This window comes from Choristoneura fumiferana, chromosome 17 (genome assembly GCF_025370935.1).
Source record: "Choristoneura fumiferana chromosome 17, NRCan_CFum_1, whole genome shotgun sequence".
In the NCBI taxonomy this organism is placed as follows: Eukaryota; Metazoa; Arthropoda; class Insecta; order Lepidoptera; family Tortricidae; genus Choristoneura; species Choristoneura fumiferana.
Genome location: NC_133488.1, coordinates 18,667,243 through 18,681,864, shown reverse-complemented (window position 1 = coordinate 18,681,864; position 14,622 = coordinate 18,667,243).

Genomic DNA, 14,622 nt, shown 5'->3' with positions numbered 1-14,622 from the left:
TTCCATACTACTTAGCTCTGTCTGCATATTTGTTACCTCTTCACGCTTAAACCACTGAATGATTTATATGTATATACTTATAATATTCCTACTAAAAGGTAAAAAAAAAAATATTCTAAATGTTTATTGCAAGGTCATAAGTGTAAGCTTGGATTTTATTAAAAGAAATAACGGACATGATTTGAATTGTCTGTTTACCCACATGTATATTAATATTGGTGGCCATCGATGACGGAGCTCAGTCGTTGTACGAACGTCGAAGGAAAATAAGGTAACTCTGTGATCGTAATTAAATTAACTATGATTTTAATCATTGCAGTTTCTCTTTGCTCAAATTAGCTGTCTGACCCTTTTAGTTCAGAAGTGGGATCAAACAGAATTATTTCTATATAATCCCACACGTCCACATTGGGTAATTTAGATAAATTGTTTTGCTGTGTGAGACACATTTACTACATTGTTACTGCTATAACCTTGCGCCTTATATGCTTAGGATTACATTACAGTGTCAGTCAATGTATTCTTTCTTGCAGCTAATTTTGTTTTGATGGCGGGAGATCGACCTGAAGAAGACGGGCGTGAGCTGTCACCGGCTGGTGGCCCACGAGCGGGGCGCAGCGATGAACTAGCGGCGCAGCCAGCGCGAGGCCGCAGCGAAGTGCGCCGTCCGCGCAAGCGGCGCAGGAGGAGCCGTACTAGAACACGGTGCTCGCGCAAGTCGCGTCCGCGCTCGCGTCGCGCTCGCGGACGTCGACCAGCTCGGAGCGCAGCAACAGGCGCAAGCGACGATCGCGGCGGAGGTCGGAAGCGGCTGCGCAGTCGCAGAGATTCGAGTCATCCACGATCGAGTAAGCGACGACGTCGAGCTACCGTGAGTGTTTCTAGTTCTTGTAGTAGCGATGAGGCAGGTCCGAGCTCACGCAAGGATAATTCGGATAAGGGTAGTACTAGTGTTGGAAATTTTTCGTTACAAGATGTCATGGAATTAATAAAATCACTGCCTTCTACTACGTCTCAATCTCAAAATCATTTTTCAATGAACGCCAATGCTGTTCCGGAATTTGATCCGGCTTGCCAAGAGCAAACTATAGATGCGTGGATCAATAAAGTAGAGGAGTGTTCGAAATTATATCAATGGTCGGAAACCCAATTAATTCATTATGCTTTACCGAAGTTAGGCGGCGTTGCAAAAATTTGGTATCAGGGTCTACCCTCAATTAATTAATACATGGTCGGAATGGAAGATAAGCTCACCAAAACTTTTCCAAACGTGCAGGATTATTCACGACTTTTACACGAGATGTTAGACCGAAATAGTTAGTGTTTAGTATTTTAACTAAGGGACCCCATACATCCCTGTTATTTCTTTTATTATTTTTTTTGTATTTTTTTTTTCTTAATTGTATAATATCGTTTTTAAGTATTTTATTTGTAATTATATTTTTATGAAAAAATGACTTTCTGCCAAGTTTCTTGCGGCGCATTCTTCTTGGCAATGATGGTCTTTCCGAAAGCGCTGGTAGTTTAAAAAATGACGTGTAAAAGTGCCCATTGCGGCCTATTTACTGAATAAATCATTTGAATTTTTGAATTTGAATTTGAATTTGAATTTGAAAAGTAAAGCATAATGAATCATTGGAAGCTTACTTTTATCATAAGACGAATTTATTAAATCGATGTAAGATATTTGGAAAAGATGCGGTAGATTGCATTATAGACGGATTAGAAGATAGGGGGATGAGATTAGGTGCTCAGGCTGCAAATTACTCAGAACCGGAGCACATTTTGGCCTATTTTAAATCTATTAAAATGGAAGATAGTAAAGATAAACGTAGCACTTTTTCAAGAAACCTGGTGACTTGCAGAATGATAAAACCAAACATGGTTCTATTAAATGTTTTAACTGTAACGAAATCGGACATCCTAGTTTTAAGTGTCCAAAGCCGTTATTAACATGCACAATTTGTAAAAGATTAGGTCACCAGAGTTCTAATTGTAGGCGGTTAGTAAAAGATAACGATAATAATAAAAAAGAGGTCGCAAAATCAGTGTCAGAAGTTAAATTAGCAGGTATTTTAGACAAAAAGTACGTCCTACCCTTAAAAGTTAACGATTTATCTAAGACTTGTTATGTTGATCTGGGTAGCCAATGTACAATGATTAGATATAGCGATTTTATGGAATTAGGCGTTGATCTTCGTAATGACGACTTACCATCTTTGAAAGGATTTGGCAACTCGTATATAGACCCTATAGGAAAATGTAAGATTCGATTACAAGTACAGTCTGTTGAAGCTTTAGTGGAGGTGCTAGTAGTTCCGGATTCTTTACTTAAGCACCCGGTACTGCTGGACATACGTTCACAGAGCAAGCAGGTATCATAATTATTAAGACTGACGAACACTTAATTTTACAAAAAAAACCTGAGTTGCCACAAACTGTAAGTTACGGAAAACTTAAATTAACGGTTAGCGCTGACGTTAGTGTCAGTTACATAGAATCGATTCCAATTGAAATCGATACTGAATGCACTTGCAAAGTGTATGTAAGGGAATCTGTACGAAATATGGGTGAACAAAAGTATTATGTTTTGCCGGGTCTTTATTCAATAATTAAAGGAAAAGGGTGTGTATTAGTCTTAAATCTAAATACAGTGGCGGTGAATTTCCAAAAAGGACAGTTATTAACGAGAGGGTGTATTTTTGACAATAAAAATAATTTTGAGGTCCGTAAGGTGGAAGTTGAATCGGGCGAATCAATAACAAGTAGTTTAAAAACGGGTGAAGATTTAAACTTGGAAAACAAAAAAAAATTAGAACTTTTACTGCAGAGGTATAAAACGTGTTTCTCGTTTAATTTAACTGATTTAGGTTTGACTAGTTTAAATGAAATGACAATTACTTTGACGGATAACGATCCAGTAGTGTATAGACCTTATCGGTTAGCTTATTCGGAAAGGAATAAAGTCAAGGAAATGATCCAAGAAATGTTAGATTGCGGTATCATAACAGAATCATCTTCCTCGTATGCGAGCCCTATAATACTTGTTCAGAAAAAGACTGGGGAACAACGGCTCTGCGTAGACTACAGAGCCCTCAATGCTAAAACAGTCAAAGAACACTACCCGCTGCCGCGCATTGACGACCAAATAGACCAGTTAGGAGGTTATGATTACTTTATAACCTTAGATTTAGCATCAGGCTATTATCAGATTCCCATCGCTCCATCATGTCAAGATAAAACTGCTTTTGTGACGCCTGATGGTCAGTATCAATTTACGCGAATGCCATTCGGTCTGGCAAATGCTCCATCCGTTTTCCAAAAAACCGTAAATAACATGCTTAAAGAAGTTAAAAATAAAGAAGCATACGCATTTATGGATGACATTATTATACCTTCACATAGCGTAGAACAAGGGATGGAGCGATTGGAAACTGTTTTGAAATTAATAAAAGCGGCAGGTTTAACCTTGAAACTATCGAAGTGTAACTTCTTTTGTAGGAAAATAGATTATCTGGGATTCGAAATAGGAAAAGAGGGAGTAAGACCAGGCTTGAGAAAAACGGAGGCAGTTGAGAAGTTTAAACAGCCCACTAACCAACACGAAGTGCGACAATTCATAGGTTTAGCTAGTTTTTTTCGCAGATTTGTAAAGGATTTCGCTATTGTCGCTAGCCCTTTGACGCAATTACTAAAGAAAAACAGTAAATGGGAATGGGGTTCGAAACAAGTTCAGGCATTCGATTCTCTGAAGACTGAACTTGTAAAAAGGCCGATACTAGCTTTATACAACCCACTTGCTAAGACCCAAATCCACACCGATGCATGTAAAACTGGTATCGCGGGTATGTTATTACAGGAAGACGATGTGGGTAGATGGAGGGCTGTGTCTTACTATAGTAGACAGACCACTTTAGAAGAGCAGAAATACCATTCTTTCGAACTCGAAACACTAGCAGTGATCGCGTCTCTGAATAGATTTCGGGTGTATGTTTTAGGTGTCAAATTCACCATCATAACAGACTGCAGTGCGTTGCGTACAACACTGTCAAAAAGGGATATGATACCTCGTATTGGTAGGTGGTGGCTACAAATGCAGGAGTATGACTGCAGTATCGAGTACAGGCCGGGGCCCGCATGAGTCATGTGGACGCGCTGAGTCGAAATGCCGTGCCGATAACAGAGGAGCCCGAGCCGGTATTCGATGTGTTGACGGTTGAAACCGATGACTGGCTATCCACTATTCAGGGGTTGATGAGGAAGTTCAACATATTAAGCGTATATTGCAAGACCCTGAAACACCCAAACTAGTGGATATTCATTCAAACTATCAATTGAAAAACGGGAAGGTCTATAGGGTTGTAGATGGCGAGCTTAAATGGTTGGTCCCTCGAGGTGTACGATGGCAATTACTGAAAAAGAACCATGACGAACTTGGTCACTTTGGCGCAGAGAAAACTTTAGACAAGCTCAAATCGCTTTACTGGTTCCCCAAAATGAACAAGTTCGTCAAAAAGTATGTGAAATCGTGTCTAGAATGTGCCTATTACAAGACTCCGGCGGGGAAAAGACAAGGCATGCTCCATCCAATCCCAAAAATAGACGAGCCGTTCCATACAGTACATATGGACCATTTAGGGCCCTTCGTTAAAAGTAAGTCTAAAAATGCGTACTTACTTGTACTAGTCGATGCTTACACTAAATATATATCCTTATATGCGGTCAAAAATACAAAAACAAAGTCCAGTATCAAGGTTCTCAATAATTACATCAGCTTATTTGGTATACCTAGCCGCCTGATCAGTGATAGGGGGACATCCTTCACTAGTAAATCTTTCAAGGAATTTGTTACAAGATTAGGAATACGACACGTTTTGAATGCAGTCTCTACCCCCAGGGCAAATGGTCAGGTAGAGCGTTATAACCGCACAATTTTAGCTGCGCTAGCTACCAGGAACCACAACAATAACGAGAATGAGTGGGACAAACATTTAGAAGAAATTCAATTAGGTCTAAATACTACATTAAATAAGGCAATAGGCAAAAGTCCGGCTGAAGTACTTTTTGGAATTAGGTTAAAAACAAAGGGTGACGGTATGGTAGCCTCATTATTAGACCTAGAGAGCACAAAAAAACCCTCACTCCAGGAAGTTAGAGATGCGGTGAATTTAAAAATTGACGAGGAACAGCAAAAGAATAAGGATAGGTTCGACAGTGTTAGGAGAGTTGCTGATAAATACAAAGTAGGAGATTTAGTCAGGATTGTGAAAGAAGTTAGTAACAATGACGGTAAATCGAAAAAGCTACTCCCTAAACTGCAGGGTCCTTATAGAATTTGTAAGGTATTAGATAGGGATAGATATTTAGTCGAGGATACACCTTTGACTCGGACAAAATCGGAAGTACGAGGCAGTAATATCGGTAGACAAAATATTCCCTTGGTTGACGTTCACTAAAGATGTGATAGATTCGGAAAGTGAACTGTCAGAAGATGGCATACACAAAACTATATCCGAGACTGTAGAAGAAGGTAGTGATATCCAATGAATTTATGATCTAGATGTTTAGAAATAGTGTTTAATCAAAATGATCACGATGATGAATGATCCGGTTGATTTTATTTTTATTGATTGGTGAGAGGAACCGATTGTTATGATCAGGATTTTTATTTTAAATGGATACTCGTAATGATTAGCATATGTATGATCAATGAATTGATGTATTTATATTTAGAATGACTAGGATGGTGATATTGATGTTGGATTTGGATTTAATATGAGGTATGGAAAGGGAATAATTGTGAAAGGAAAAATCAACATACAAAGGAGTCTATGACAAATGGGAGTGTGTTGATTTTACATGATGATTAACTTACAACTGCGCACGGAGGTCATTGAACCAAGGATTTGAGCGCTAGATAATAAGTTGACTAATTTTATTTAATTATTAGTATAGATGCGCAATGAGGTCATAGAACCAAGGACATGAGCGCTATAATAATAATAATAATAATAATTAAATTCATTTATTCAAGTAACATAGCTATAGAATAAGTAGATTAAGAAATAAGGTCCTGTAACTAATTAGATAAACTTCATATTGAATTTTAAATTGATGGAACAATTACGTAAATAAGATGGCCGAACAAGAATATAATGATGATTAGAGCTCAGGAAATATGAATTGATCATCTGTAAGCTTCACAAAGTACACAATAAGCCACCAATTCATATTTCCTGAAATATTACCAATATCTTAAAGGATAAGCTATTTTCGTGCTATTAAGCAATATTATTGCAGTGTAATAATAATTAATAGTCGTCTTCATGCAAATAAAGCCTTACATGATGTATTCGTATCTTGCATAGTGTGATTGATATATATTTACCATGGTTATGAAATTCATAATATTTGTGTGTGCTAATTCTAATGAGTAATCTATATCTGTGGATATAAGACTATAACGAAGGGACTCCGTTTTATCAGAATGGCCGACTGTAAGCTTTGGATTTTATTAAAAGAAATAACGGACATGATTTGAATTGTCTGTTTACCCACATGTATATTAATATTGGTGGCCATCGATGACGGAGCTCAGTCGTTGTACGAACGTCGAAGGAAAATAAGGTAACTCTGTGATCGTAATTAAATTAACTATGATTTTAATCATTGCAGTTTCTCTTTGCTCAAATTAGCTGTCTGACCCTTTTATAAGTTATTACATAGATGTTAAATCAGTATATTTAGTTATCAGTACATCATATCCTGTCTCGGAGAGACGTGCAATAGTCTATTTAATACATTCATAAATTAACAATAGTTCATTCAATTATATTCCCGAATTATAAAATACCCAAATAATATCAAATAATAACATAATATAGCATAAGAAATAATAATCACCAATCAATATTTAATCTAATAAATTAAACACACAGACACAGTAACAGGCAGACAGATTTATTTTCACATTCAATGTGAAATATATTATTATACCACGAGCTTTACGGTGAAGGAAAACATCGTGAGGAAACCTGCACAAAGCTGCGAAGCAATTCAATGCTGAGTGTGAAGTTCCCAATCCGCACTGGGCCCGCGTGGGAACTAATGCCCAAGCCCTATCTGAGGGGAGGCCTGTGCCCTGCAGTGGAACGTATATAGGCTGGGATGACGATGATGATGATATTATTATACCTTAATGTGAAAGTAACTCTGTCTGTCTGTTACCTTTTTACGCTTCAACCGCTGAACTGATTTAGACGAAATTCCTTCTTCTTCTGGGTCTTGGGTCCCGGGAAAGAACATAGGATAGTTTTTATCCCGGAAAATTGCATAGTTCCCGCGGAATAGCGATAAACGAACTATACGCGGGCGGGGAGACGACCCTGGCCGGACCACCAGGATGTCACTACCAGATTATTGTATTGTCACGCAATTTACATAAGTATTCCAAATTTCAAGTCAATCTACAGACAGACAGAGTTATTTTCACATTAAATGTGAAATATATTATTATACCTAAATGTGAAAGTAACTCTGTCTGTTACCTTTTCACGCTTCAACCGCTGAACTGATTTAGACGAAATTCCTTGTTGGGGTCCCGGGAAAGAACATAGTATAGTTCTAATCCCGCATAAGTGCATAGTTCCCGCGGAATACCCATAAACGAATTCTACGTGGCGGGGAGACGATCCTAGCCAGATCACCAGGATGTCACTACCAGATTATTGTATTGTCACGCAATTTACATAAGTATTCCAAATTTCAAGTCAATCCGGATACAACAATAATCTGGCAATCTGACAATACAATAATCTGGTAGTGACATCCTGGTGTTCCGGCCAGGATCGTCTCCCCGCCCGTGAACAATTCGTTTATCGCTATCCCGCGGGAACTACTGAAAGTTGGTCAAATTTAACTTGCAAGATTTGACTACAGACAACAGGACAGGTGAAACTAAATAAAAGCTTGTAAAAAAATTGCCATACAGGGTGTCCCAGAAGTACCACGTAACAGTGACACCAGAGGTAGGCCAGCTCAAGAGAAACCTAACCAACCTAACATGACCCCAGTAAAAGTTGCACGGTTTTCGAGTTATTACCGAAATAAAGATTTTTGGGGATACTCCCCTTTGTCTTGACGATTTTAGTACCAGCATCGACTTGGAAAGCTCTTAATAACAGTTTTTTATGTGTATCGAATCGTGAATAGTTACTTCAGAAGTGCAGTGTGTTATTTTGTCAGTAACTACCGTAAAATGCTGAAAAAAACTTCATTAATCCTGATTTAAATTATCTCAAAAACATGAATTTTAACTTTAACCTTCTGCCATGAAAAAAAAATACTAGAAAGGAAACAAATAAATAACGTCAATAAATTAGGCATGTTATGCAGATTCAGAAATGGTATAACACATGTATCTTACTCCAAGAACATTAGGCATTTTTATCACTTTAGCGAAGCCCTATCGAACCAACTTAAAACTGGAACTCCGAAAGCAGTCCCTGCTAAGTGGTGCAAAAATGCTGTGTACAGCGATAACTCATCTATTATCTGATACAATTATTTTGCCAAATGCACGAAGGCTAAATATTAATGTTTGTCTCCCTTTTCCAGGCTAGGACCGGATCCTAGAGAACCGGATATAACCTAACCAAAAAAAAGTTGGAAAATCCCCAACTTTGTCACTTCAAAGTTCAAAATTTCAAAAGCGGCTGAAACGATTTTGATAGAACATGTCTTAGAACCATCGCTAGAAAACCTGCTTTCAAATAAATAAATAAAACGCATTCAAATCGGTTTACGCGTTTAAGAGCTAGTGGCACGGACAGACACACAGACAGACAGACAGACACACATAGCGGTCAAACTTATGGCACCCCTCTTTTTGCGTCGGGGGTTAACAATGTTAATTAATAGTCTAACCAACAAAAAGTAGCAAAACCCCTAATATTGTCACTTCAAAGTTCAGTATCTCAAAAACGGCTGAACCAATTTTGATAGAACATGTCTAAGAACCATCGCTAGGAAATCTGCTTTCAAATAAAAAACCGCATTCAAATCGATTCACCCGTTTAAGAGCTAAGGTGCCACAGACAGACAGACAGACATAGCGGTGAAACTTATAACACCCCTCTTTTTGCGTGGGTGGTTAAAAACAGGTTTATCTTTCATTCATTTATTGGAATAAATTTAGTTCACAATAAATGTTCAAATTGTCTCCCATGGACTCTGATGCACAAAAAACATCGTTTAATAAAATTTCGTCTCAATTTTCGTAAACTGACTTCCGATCTTTCATCAGAGCGTATTAATTTCGCGTAAACTTTGTCTTTTAAACATCCCCAATAAAAAAAAATCTAGTGGGTTTAGATCCGGGGAACGCGGTGGCCATAAAATTGGTCCCAATCGACCAATCCATCTCTCAGGGAATGTTTCGCTGAGTGAGGTGCTCACGGACTAGGCGAGCGTAATGTGCCGAGCAACCATCTTGTTGGTACCACATGGTTCGTGTCAGTGCTAACGGTACATCTTCTAATAAACCAGGCAGGTCGTTTTGCAAAAACTGTAAATAGTTTCTACCATTAAGAATAGGAGGCAACTCGACCGGTCCCACAATTTGTCCATTAAGAATTCCACTCCACAAATTAATTTTGAATTGGTATTGGGAGCGATCTTCTCGTTTTTCATGTGACTATGTGGTTTTCTGTCTGCCAGCTATGGACGTTATGTACATTGAAATATCCATCCCATTTGCAAGCCGATTCTTCAGTCCACAATATTTTATTGAAAAAATTCGGGTTTTAGAATATTTTTAATAGGCTTACGTTTGGCCTCAATCTCGCTTGATGGAAGGCGATGATGTTACACGTTGTCTAGAAAGTGTCTGTTCACTTTGACCTTTATCTTTATCTGTATCTTTAAGATGTCCAGATTATAGCGTTAACCAAATAATATTATCTAACGTTTTAAACTTTCGTGATTTTCATTCATAGTCAAAATACCACCAACGGGACTTATCACGTTAACACACACGAGTAATATTTACCTCGGCATTTCGACAACATTACAGTGGCCGTGGTCACGAGTAGACTGAAGTATGGGGTGTCAAGTCTGTCTAGCAGCGCGAGTCCTTCGAACTACCATGTATTTTTGGAGTGTGGAGGAGGAACTGAATGAACACACATTTCTAGTATAAATGTAGCTATCATAAGGTTGCGGGTGAGCAAAGTAGGTGATTGTTTCAGTTCATTAATATGGACCTCGGCAAAGTAACGCCTTATTCAATAAATTAGTAGGTAATGTAGCATGGTGACAGCTTGCGGCATCAGCAAAGTGAATGCCTAATGTTATTGCAGTAAGATACATGTGTCATACCATTTCTGAATCTGCATAGCATGCCCAATTTATCGACGTTATTTATTTTTTTCGTTTCTAGTAATTTTTTTTCATGGCAGATGGTTAAAGTTGAAATTCATGTTTTTGAATCAACTTAAATCAAGATTAATAAAGTTTTTTTCAGCATTTTACGGTAGTTACTGACAAAATAACACACTGCACTTCTGAAGTAACTATTCACGATTCGATACACATAAAAAACTGTTATTAAGAGCTTTCCAAGTCGATGCTGGTACTAAAAATGTCAAGACAAAGGGGAGTATCCCCAAAAATCTTTATTTCGGTAATAACTCGAAAACCGTGCAACTTTTACTGGGGTCATGTTAGGTTGGTTAGGTTCCTCTTGAGCAGGCCTACCTCTGGTGTCACTGTGACGTGGTGCTTCTGGGACACCCTATATAATAAATAACTCAAGACAAAATATCTTTCATTGCATGTGCTGCGTAAACTAACTATTGATAATAAATCAAAAAAAATGTTCTATAATATTAAAGTATATATCAATATCTACAAAAAAACTTAGGAATATCTAATGTCCAACCATTGTAATTATAATTATGTCCATATAACTACTTCTTAAAAGTTGATAGAAATGCCCCAATATCAGACCATGTTATTAATAGATACCTCTGTATTAATCCTTAGCCAAATAAATCATTTCATATTCAAGAGTGTTTCAATACCTATAAATTACTTTTTGAATTATTCAAATTGGAGATTCCATGCAAAAGATGGTATGAATTTAAAGATATCTACCAACTCAGACTCGGTAAGCCAAAAATTAGCACCTCCATTTGCTTGGTGGAAGCTGATGATGCTAGAATGTGCTGTGCCATATTAAAAGATGTGAAGTAAAATAAACTCCTTACCAAAGAGCCGAATTTTCATGGCATCTTTTGATCTGTCATAGTGACTTCTCACTTATCGTTTTCTGATATTCATATCTATCGATACACAACACAGGCACCTACTAAAGAAGATTAAAAGTACACCTATAAACAATAGGCCAATAGGCAGCCTTAAGTTAAAGAGCAATCGCTTCCAATTAACTCTTGAGCAATTGAAAATGTGAAATAGACATATGCAATGAACAATGAATGGATAACAATTTCTTATTTATGTTCAGTTTTTTTTTTCAATTTCATGTTGAAATTCTTCTGTTGTAATGTTAACAACTGTTACATTAATGTCTCTATAAAGGAATAGATGTTTTTTTTTTCATATTTTCCAGTTTTAAACTACTTCTTTTACAGCCAAATATCAGTTGTATTTGTATGCAGAAAAAGAATGCAACTGAACTACATAACATGATACAAGTAAGTTTAAAACAATCTAATTTAAACTAATATATCAACATCATTTAGGTAGTCAATAAGTGAGAAATCACTATGACAGGTCAAAAAATGCCATGAAAAATTCCGCTCTCTGCTCATTACCATCAATAAAGTACCTACCTAAGCAAAGGCAATGATACAGCCAACCATGTAAATAATAATAAATTTACCAATACCAGCCAACATAGGTCAAAAATATCCAACTTGAAGTGGCAATGGGCGGCTCACATCACTCAGAAGAACAGATAGCCGCTGGGGGAGAAAAGTTCTCGAGTGGCAATCATAAACCGCAAGACAAAGTGTTGGCAGCCCTCCCACTAGGTGGACTGAGGACATTGTGAGAATTGCAGGCAACCGCAGGCTAGAGTGAATAGGCTGTTACTGAACCAGTACACAGATACCTTGGGCGACATCTGTACCTAACATCAGGTGAGATAGCGGTCAATCACGGTCAGTTGTTTGGAAAAAAAACTGTGGATTGTGGCGAGTTGTGATTTATATTCTGGCGTTCTAGAGGGAGGCCTTTGTTCAGCAGTGGAAGTCTTCTGGCTGATGATGATGATGATCACACCAATTAACCAAGTCCGAAAGTAACCTAAGCTTATGTTATGAGTAAACATTACTTCATACAAATATCTGCCCCGCCTGGGTATCGACCTCAAACTTCGTATATAAATAATCGCCATATATAAAACATATTTAAGAGAAATCGCATATCAATTCATTACATCTAACAATACTCGTCGCACACGATTCATTACTTGTTATTATATATGGACAAAAATTACTTAATTCTCTTGCTAAAAAGTTTTCAAAACTTCCTCAGAAAACTACGCAGTTTGACATTTGGTTTGCTAGCTTGACGTTTGTTTATATCATTTATAGAGGTGGGTAAATCCGGATCTGAAGATTCAAAAGAGTCAGATCCTCAAGCGGATCCGAATCCCTTAATGACTCCTTTCAAATCTTATTGACTCCGGAGTTACTAACTCCGACTGGATCGAGCGGCTCGCCTCGCTCGTGATCGCCGTCACGCTCACTCACACTGACTCGCTCCGTCCGTCTGCTTTCGCTCTCGCTCGGCTCGGATCGGATCGGCAGGGCTACTACGAAACTCGAAGTTCGTATCGTACCGTCCCTCTCGCTCTCGTATTAAATAGTATAAGTGTCAGAGGGACCGCATGACACGAACTTCGATTTTGGAGTTTCATAGTAGCCCTGCGGATCGGATCTTGGACTTGGATCTTATTATCTATGTTTGCTTGGCCGGTTCGGTTCGGTTTGTAGTAGCCCTGCGGATCGGATCTTCGACTTGGATCTTAAGTATTATCTATGTTTGGTTGGTCGGTTCGGTTCGGTACTCGGACTTGGACTAACGAACGAATCTTTCTCTCTTTCACGAATCTGTACTTCAGTTCAGTCAGCGGGTGGGGCACCGTACCGTACCGACACCGACCGACCGAACCGAGCCGGGGCGGATCGGCCATAGATAAATTAATAATCGCTCGAAAGAACCGGAGTCAATAAAGGAGTCGGATTCAATAAGCGGATTCGGTACCGACACTGGAGCTGGATCTAGTGAGTCAGATCACTTCGCGGAGTTGAGATTACCCATGTCTAATCATTTAGGTATGACGAATGTGTGAGAACACGAAAAGCACAAAATTTTCTTGAAATCAGCATAAAAACTTGCTTTAAACCATAATCCTGATCAAGCAGAATATTGGAAATGTATAATTTGAATTATTTATTGGAATTTTAGGTCCTTTTTCAGTTAATAATCCATTTACCGGTGTTTTACCGGTTTTTAAATGAAATTGTGAAACGCGCTTTATTAATCCATTCGTTCTTTCCATTTTTTTTCCATTCACGAAGCCTCCCGAAGATCAACTCGAAAGTAGTCTATGGTTTCGACACAAACGACACGTAAACGAAGTTACTTCGTGGTAGCACTCACAGACGAACTTCGTTTAACTTTCGTTGCGGGCGAAGTTTCCAACTTCGAGTTTCGTGGTAGCACTCCTGACACTTACACTATTTAATACGAGAGCGAGAGGGACGGTACGATACGAACTTCGAGTTTCGTAGTAGCCCTGCAGGAGTTGACAGAACACAAGTGAAGGCTGCTTAGACTAGGAAGGAAGACAGCAAACATGCAGCAAAAATTATGAAGACACAGAGAGTGAAGTGAAGTGAAAGTTGAAGTGAAGGCCAAGCATATTACACTTTAGCTAACGCCACGAAAACTATTTCAAATCAACTTTCAGACAAGTTAGTCAGTCTGTAAATGTCATTTGTATTTATTTTTCTGAGAAGATATAGACCATGTCCATACAGCAACCTATAAAATAATATCCCATACTGATAAAACAGAATTCAAACACGATTTACACGCGAAAGCGTAACCAGCGACCGAACAAACATACTCGCTTTCGCATTTATAATATTAGCAAGCATGTATCTAGATGTGAAAAATATTCTGTGAACTACGAAATACGATAATCGAAGTTTGTGTCATGCGGTCCCTCTGACACTTATACTATGTAAAACGAGAGCGAGAGAGACGGTTCGCTACGAACTCCGATTTTCGAACTTCGGAGTAGGCCCTCTGATTTCTACGTAATAACTACTTTTGAATTTATAACCGAATGTAGTTCCACGTTTATTATTATCATTTTGTTTAGCAATGCATGATTTTTATTTCATTATTTCACCTTCGGCTTATTAGTAACGTGATCCGCTGCAACGATACAATCACGGAGCAGCAACATTTAGAAGATGCGGACACAAGATGCGGTGCCAAGTTCTTAATTTTACTAGCTGCTTACGCCATCTAGTGTGGAGTAGGGACTACCTACAGAGTGCAATTATTAGGTTTTAGACAAGTTTT